Source organism: Arachis hypogaea, chromosome 19 (assembly GCF_003086295.3).
Source record: "Arachis hypogaea cultivar Tifrunner chromosome 19, arahy.Tifrunner.gnm2.J5K5, whole genome shotgun sequence".
In the NCBI taxonomy this organism is placed as follows: Eukaryota; Viridiplantae; Streptophyta; class Magnoliopsida; order Fabales; family Fabaceae; genus Arachis; species Arachis hypogaea.
The window spans coordinates 86,826,672-86,835,205 of NC_092054.1; the positions used below are offsets into that span (position 1 = coordinate 86,826,672).

General features: G+C 37.8%; 1 pseudogene; it reads left to right on the forward strand.

The window, feature by feature from the left end:
- Positions 1-8,061, forward strand: part of LOC112778501 (epimerase family protein SDR39U1 homolog, chloroplastic-like) — a 31,349-nt pseudogene extending 23,288 nt beyond the window's left edge.
- Positions 8,062-8,534: the final 473 nt, after the last annotated feature.

The following is an 8,534-nucleotide window of genomic DNA, read 5'->3' on the forward strand; positions in this document are numbered from 1 at the left end:
CTTTTTGCTTATTTGTTAGTCTTTGTTAGTTTTAGGACTTAGCTGCTTATTTTTATTAGTTTTTATTTTTAGCTACTATGAATTCTCACCCCTGTCACTATGAGTTTGGTTCTAATTATGTTGTAGGGAATGGAAGCTATAATGATAACATGCATCAAGGTTGGAACAATCAAAGATGGGAGGAGCCACAAGGATTTGATCAACCCTCTTGGCAACAACCCCCTCCAAGGCGCTATAACCAACAACCATTCTATGATGCATACCAAGACAATGGTTATGGTGGACCTTTCCGTGACAACCAACCTCCACCAAATTACTATGGTCAAGAGCCATTCCACGGTGCGTACCAAGATGATGAACATGGTGGACACCCTTGTAGTTACCAACAAGCCCCACCATGTGCTTATGAACCACCTCCTCAACATAACTCTGAACCACCATACTCACAAGTCCCTTTTCCACCATTCACCTCCATATGACCCTAACCTATATCCACCATACCAACCACCTTATGAACCAAATGAACCATACATAGAACCACCACAATTCCAACCCAATTACTCCCAAGAATCACCACCTCAATATCCCTATGAAAATGAACCATCTTCATATCCTTATCAAGATGAACCACCTTCCTATTATGAACCCTTTCTCCAAAATAATGAATCCTCCTATCCACCCGAACCTCCACTGGATGACAACACCCTTAATGTTATTTGCCAAAGGCAAATAGAGCTTCAAACCACAATTACCTCTGCTTTCACTGGTATAACCTCTACTATCCAAGCTCTTATATCCCGCATGGATCAATTCTCTACCTCGAATACTCAACCCACAAGCTCTTGTACACCACCACCCGCTATGGAAGAGCATCCATATCCATCAATCCAAGAGCAACATGATCCCAATTATGCTATTGACATAGAACAAGAGAGAGGGGATCGTCTAGGGGACTTAATGGATCAGATTCATGCATCTATACTTCAAAAGAAGCAAGCGGAGGTTCAAAAGGTGGAGGTAGCAGAGACTCTTGAAGATGAAGGAGTAGTTGAAGAATTGGTGAAGGACGACATCAAGAAGGAGTTCGAGTTTTTATTAGAGCAAATGGAGAAAGCCGAAATGATCGAAGAAAAGGAAGTGTTGAAGACTTGGGAGATGCAGAATCTCCATGGAAAATTCCAATCATAGAGCCTCCTTCCAAGGTGTTTGATGTTGATGTCGAGGAGGGTGTACAACCTCCAAGGCATATCATGGTTGAAGACTTTGCAGAGGTTGATCAAGAGATGGAGATTAAAGAAGAAGAAGCACATCCTCCCATGCCTTTGGTAGGCAATGAAGAAGAGATTGAATTGGAAGAAAGCTACCAAGAGGAAGCGGTTGAAGTTGAAGAGGCTTGCAAAGAGGCGGGAGTTGTCAAAGAAGAGCTCAAGGGAATGGAGCTGGAAATTACCTTGCCAAAGTTATTGGAAACCTCTCCCCCAAAGCCATCACCATCCATTCCTTCATTCAAGTGGGTAAATCTTTCATCTCTAAGCTTAATTAGCCCACTTGAATATGCTTTACTGGAAACGGATGGTCAACTTAGAGCTCTTTGTGGCTTTAAGAGTAAGAGGGAGATGGTTAGTGGTTGGAGTTGTCCTACAAGGTTCAACAAGGTTCCACGCTCCGTATTGAAGTACAAGGATTGGTGTAGAGCTCGATTGAATGGGTCTCGGAAGTTATTTGGATGTCTCAGTGAGAATTCCGATTGCTCACCACCCAAGTGGAAAAATGATGATCAACATGAAGACGGGTGTAAAAGCAAAGTTTGGGACCCCGGAATTCATTCCAACAGTTAACACTCTTGGGGCCTTGTCACTTGCTTTGACTTGCTTGAAGGCTTTATGCGCCTAGTTTGGGATCTCGGAGGCTATTGGAATTGCAAACATTGGTGGAGATTCCTGGATGAGTTCAAGCATAAGCCACCATGACAAGGAGCTCACCAAATGTCCAACTTAAGGACTTTAACTAAAAGTGCTAGGTGGGAGAAAACCCACCATGGTATGATCGTTCTTTTTCAGTCTTAGCTTTATTTAATTTTGTTTTGTTCTTAGTTTTACTTTATTCTATTTTTATTAGTGTTCATTCATCATGTTTGCATCAGCATCTGCATTCTGTATTCTGCATTTCGCATAAAAAAATGGCACTCGACGCGCAAGCGTCCACGACGCGCAAGCGTCCACGACGCGCAAGCGTCCACGACGCGCAAACGTCGTATGTGTATGCGCAAATAGGCAGAGAGTCCTGCTAGAACGACGCGTGCCTGGCGCACAAACCAACCCACGCGTACGCGTACTGCACGCGTACGCGTCACCAGAGTTTTTTCCAATCCACGCGTAAGCATCCCTGACGCGTACGCGTGGGATTGCAAATCGGCGTAAAAAGGTGCTTGAACAAAGAGTTATGATGCCATGGTGCTGGAGCCGCGCGGGTTCTCAACCGTACACGTCCCTGATGCGTGCACGTCCTTTTGCTTTCAGACCACCCACGTGTACGCGTGGGCGATGCGTACGAATCGCATGGTGAATACAGTTTTCACGCGCACGCGTGTCCTGCGCGCGCACGTCACGTCCCGTTTTTCATTCCTTTCTCCTTTCTTATCTCTTTTCTCCTTTTTTCTTCCTCCTTTCTCACTCTCTTCTTCTTCATCTCTTTAACTTCTCATCCTTATTCTCTTTCATTCTATTTTTGTTATTACATTTGCATACTCTCATTCATTGCATTTTCATCTTGTGCATGATTTATTTTCTTTTCTAAGTTTATTATTTTACCATTGGTGTTAAATGTTCTTATTCAACTGTTGTATATTTTCTGGTATTATTTTGGTGCTTAGTGACTTGTTTTACACTGTTGGGTAATATTATTTAAGTCAATGGTAATCTTTTATGATACTTGTATTACTTTCGCATTGACCTGAGTTTATACTGTCTTTCATTACCTACTATCTCTTCTCCTTTGTTGCAAATTTTTGCAAAATTGATATGCCATTTGCTTCCACTATTTTCTCAATTTCATGTTGTAGCTACCATGTACTTGAGACCCTCATTATTTGGCATTAACCCAACCATATTTTATTTGTTTCCTATCTTTATTTTTGGGTTACTTTTCTTCCCTTTTCTCTTCTTTCAGGATGGCCACCGGGAAGAGAACCGGAAGACATTTACATGGGGCAACAGACACGTCCATACGCATATTCTTTAGGAGAAACACAACAATTGGAGCAACCCGTCCACTTGCACATCTAGCATGCACCGAGGACGGTGCAATCTTTAAGTGTGGGGAGGTCGATACTGACTTTCGTGGGTTAGTTACCTTCTTTTCAACACCATTATTTAATTTTCTTGTAGTTAGTTGTTGCATTTGCATGTTTGATTGCATGTTTTCTTAATTTTGTGCATATTTTACCACTGCTTGGTTAAAGTAATGAGTTTCTTTTCAAGACCCTATTTTTTTAGCATTTTACTAATTTAAATTGAAAATTTGTGTTAAACTTGTTTGTGGATTGTAATCTGGAACATGGTTAATAGCTAAGAACACACAACCTGTGAGAATTTGAGCTTAATTACACGGTTACATTATTTAACCATAATATTTTATTCTTGTGTGTTTCTTTCTCTATGATTATAATCTATATTTTGTTCCATTCTATATATCCATTGTTTAGTATATTTACATGCTTGCATATGATTGAGGCCATCATTTGTTACTAGCTCACTTATCCCAAATAGCCTACCCTTTCAATCACCTTTGTTTGCCACCTCGAGCCTTTTAATCCCCTTTTGTTCTATATTTTACAACATCACTAGCCTTAAGCGGAAAAATAATTAATTACCCCAAGTGAATCTTTGGTTAGCTTAAGTTAGAGATTGTGTATCAATTAAGTGTGGGAAACTGTGGAACTTGGGTTGATGAAAGTGTACAGTGTTTCATTGATAAAATATTAGGAATTTGGGTACCTACTCATGTAAGACCAGAAAAATTAAAAAAATTCATGTGCATTGATATGTTATATTTGCTTTTATGATTCAAAAAGAAAAAAAAAAGAGAGAAAAAGAAAAAGAAAAAAAAAATATATATATATATATATATATATATATATAATATAAATAAATAAATAAATAGGAGATAAAATTACCCCAATGTTAAATTTAATAAAGGATCAATGCATATGTGATAAAATCAAAGAAAAGTTGATGCATGAGTATGTGATGCAAAAGTGGGAATTTTGGGTAGCTAGGCATGATTTTGGAATTACATAAAGTGTGTGTGTGTTAGGTGAAAGCTTAGGTTAGTCAAAGATTTAATTTATAGCTCACTTAGCCATACATGTATATATCCCCTCCCTTACCTTAGCCCCATTACAACCCTGAAAAGACCTCATGATGTTTACATTGGTATACTAAATATTTGTTGATTGGTTAGATGAAGAACAAAGTTTAGAAATCATTATTAGAGAAGAGTGGAGTGATTCATCCTAGACACCTGAGAGATTAGAGTGTATGTACACTTCCTATGAGGGTTCAATGCTTGATTCTATGTTCCCTGCTTTCATGAGCTACCTTCATACAAGTTTACTTGTCTTTGATTGTATGATTTGAATTAGTGGAATCTGATTTATGTTTGTCTTGAAGAACTTGTTTACTTTTAATCAAGTAGGTAGAAATATTTTTGCATGTAGTTGGATTCATATAGATAGGTTGCATTGCATAAGTTCCACCATTTTGCCTTCACTCTTATAGTTTCTCTTGAGCTTAGCATGAGGACATGCTAATGTTTAACTGTGGGGAGATTTGATGCACCACTATTTCGTGGTACATTTTGAGCTTAATTGAGTGGATTTTATCCACTATTCTCATACTTATTCATAGAATTCACATGTTTTGCATTTTCCTTCCTAATTTTGTGCTATGATTGAAAACATGCTTCTTTGGCCTTAATTTTGCTATGTTTAATCCTCTTTTATTACCATTCGATGCCTTGATATGTGTGTTAAGTGCTTTCAGGGTTCATAGAGTAGGAATGGCTTAGAGGATGGAAAGGAAGCATGCAAAAGTGGAAGGAATACAAGAAACTTAAGGAATTGCTGAGCTGTCCCGCCTGACCTCTTCGTATTAAATCGACCATAACTTGAGCTACAGAGGTCCAAATGAGGCGGTTCCAGTTGCGTTGGAAAGCTAACATCTAAGGTTCAAAATGATATATAATTTTCCATAGTTGCCCTGCTGTTAGGCGATGCACACGCGTGGATCACGCGTACGCGTGACAGAGCCACGTGCTGGACGTATCAGAAATCGCTGGGGGTGATTTCTGGGTTATTTTTGACCCAGTTTTCGGCCCAGAAAACACATAATAGAAGCTGTAGACTGGGAGAATCAATCATTCATTCAGACACTTTTTTCATTATTCACAATTTAGGTTTTAGATGTAGTTTCTAGAGAGAGGGGTTCTCTCCTCTCTCTTAGGTTTTAGGATTTCTCTTAGTTTTAGGTTTATTTCTTCTCAATTCCAGGTTCAATGTTCCTTTAATTCAGTTTCTCTTCTACTTTTATTTATTCTAGCATTCTAGTTTATTTATTTCCCCAATTTGGTTTATGAACTCCATGTTAGATTTGATTTCTTTATTTAATGCAATTTGAGGTATTTCAGATTTATGATTGCTTTCTTTTATTTATGTTGTTGATGCTTTTAATTTAATTTAGATTTTTCTTTTTTTGGCTTTGGTTGAGTAATTGGAGATACTTGAGTTATCAAACTCCTTTGTTGATTGATGATTGGAATTTGCTGGTTGGTTTGGATCCCTTTAAAGCTAGTCTTTTCTTAGGAATTGACTAGGACTTGAGGAATCAAATTGATTAGTCCACTTGACTTTCCTTTATTTAGTAAGGATTAACTAAATGGGAGCAATGAACAATTATCATCACAATTGATAAGGATAACTAGGATAGGACGTCTAATTCTCATACCTTGCGATGAGTTTTCTTAATTATTAATTTACTTTTTTGCAATTTATTTTTCTTGTTCCTTATTCAAAAACCCCAAAAAGATAATCTTCCATAACCAATAATAAATACACGTCCCTGCAATTCCTTGAGAGATGACCCAAGGTTTAAATACTTCGGTTTATTTTTATTAGTTTTAAGTGACAAACAAGTTTTTGTATGAAAGGATTATTGTTGGTTTAGAAACTATACTTGCAACGAGGATTTATTTTTGAATTCTTTACTAGCAAAAATTCGTTCATCATTTTTCCTCTGACCTATCCATTTAATAGCAAAGGTTGTAGAATTGATTAACAGTGCGCCAAAGGATATTCGACCTAAAGTTTTCGTTAGTGCAATAGCTGTTGGTTACTATGGTTTGTTCATATGCCAAATCTTCTTCTCTACTGGTCGATTATTTTCTTGCTTATTGGTTGTTAACTCCTTTGGTGCACTCTTTAGAATCACTTGAATTGATAGAGAAGTATGCATGATTTTAAATATAAAATGTCTTTCACTTCTTTTCACTGTTCAGGCACCAGTGAAACACAAGTGTTTGATGAACAAAGTTCATCAGGAAATGATTACTTGGTCGAGGTATGAACAGATGTTTGTTGATACTATTGCAGAGAATGCAAGATATTAAAATTATAGAAACTCGAAAGAATATTCTGAGTGTTACTCAGCAGGTTTTATGAAGATATACAGTCATTTACATTTTCACCTGAAATACTATTAAACTTGAATACTAACTGATTAGCACATCAGTTGTTATTCAAATTAATGGAGCATTTCGCGATATATACCATCTCTTGCATTATAGGTTACATTGACGGATGTTGTCTTATCTTTTCAAGTATGTCGAGAATGGGAATCAACAGCCTCAAAAGTAAAAGGGGATGTTAGAGTAGCTCTAATTCGCATTGGTGTTGTTCTTGGTAAAGATGGTAGAGCACTAGGTATTATACTGTAACTGCTTGAATTTATGATTCAACATCAAATATAATCTAAGGTTCCTAAAATTCATTATATTTTTCTGTGTTTAATCTTCTACAGCTAAAATGATACCTCTCTTCAAGATGTTTGCTGATGGACCTATAGGCTCTGGAAACAATGGTATGTCCCACATCTTCTAGCTGTTATTGATTGGTTCCTGGTTGCGACTTAATTTTAGAAAGGCGCCATAATTAAGTTATTTTCCTTTCTTTTTGTACAAGTTTTTCTGAATTCATTTGGTTGACATTGTTAATTTAATATATAAAGCATTGATAAATCCCTCCTATGAAGGTGAACTCTTAACTCTCATATCTCCAAAGCGAAATTTATTAAAATTTTGGAAAACCAAAAATTAGTGGATATAGAACATTGGCTAGCATAGATAGTTTGGATGGTGCAATTTTGGATTCTGACTTGTGTGATTTGATTACCATGTTCATATATATCTTTGCAAGTGTGGCCAGCATTTAGTAAAAAAGAAAGAAGGCAGAAGTGAATTAATGATATCAGTCATTGATAGTTTTGAGTTTGATTTTTTAATTTTTATAATTGCGAATGTCATTATGAATATTTTTCTAATAATTACTTTTCTATATAATTATTGATAACAAGTCATCTTAGGCTAGTGTCACAAGCCTTTTTCATTAGTTTTTACTTGGTTTTCATGCATTTTTAGGCAATAAGTAAGTGTTTGAGTGAGAATTTCATGTTTGTCTTGATTCAATCAAATATTGTTAATTTTATGCATTTTCATTAGATTTCTTGCAAGATTTAGTTGATAATATGAATGATGTAAGATTTAATGATTATGCCAAGGCTTTGATTTCATGTTTGGTTGATTTCAGGTGAAAAAATGGAGAGAAAAGAGGAGCAGTGCAGAGTAACGCTACGTTCAAATAAAAAACGCTACGTTCACAGGGACGCGCACGCGTACCAGACGCCTCCGCACGGAAAAGCAATTTTGGAGATCCACGTGTATGAACGCATGGCGCGCCCGCGTGTATCAAGGATCAGTGTTCACATACAACGAACGCTACGTTCAGTCTGAGTGAATGCTTGCGATACTTTCAGAAACTGAATTTGAGATTGGTCACCGACGCGCACGCGTGCATGGCACGCACGCGTCGATGTGATATTATGGGAGATTGGCATAGACGCGTACGTGATGCCAAGGCGCAGAAGTGAAGTTTCATCATCCACGCGCACGCGCAAAGGGGGCATACGCGTGAGGAGCGTTCGTTGCATGAACACTACATTCGTTTTGTGAACGATGTAAGGGACGCGTACGCGCAAGTGACGCGTACGCGTCGATGAGCCAAAACACCAGGGACGCGCAAGTGTACAGCACGCATACGCGTGGGTGTCCGAACGCTCCGTTCTCTAAATGAACGCAACGTTCTCCAGGGAGCAGAATTGTGGTTCACTTTAGCTGATTCCAAGACCATTGAAGCTCCAAAGCAAGCAGAGCCCATTAACATCACTCAAAGGCACAAGAGATAGGTAGAATAGGAATTTCATTTG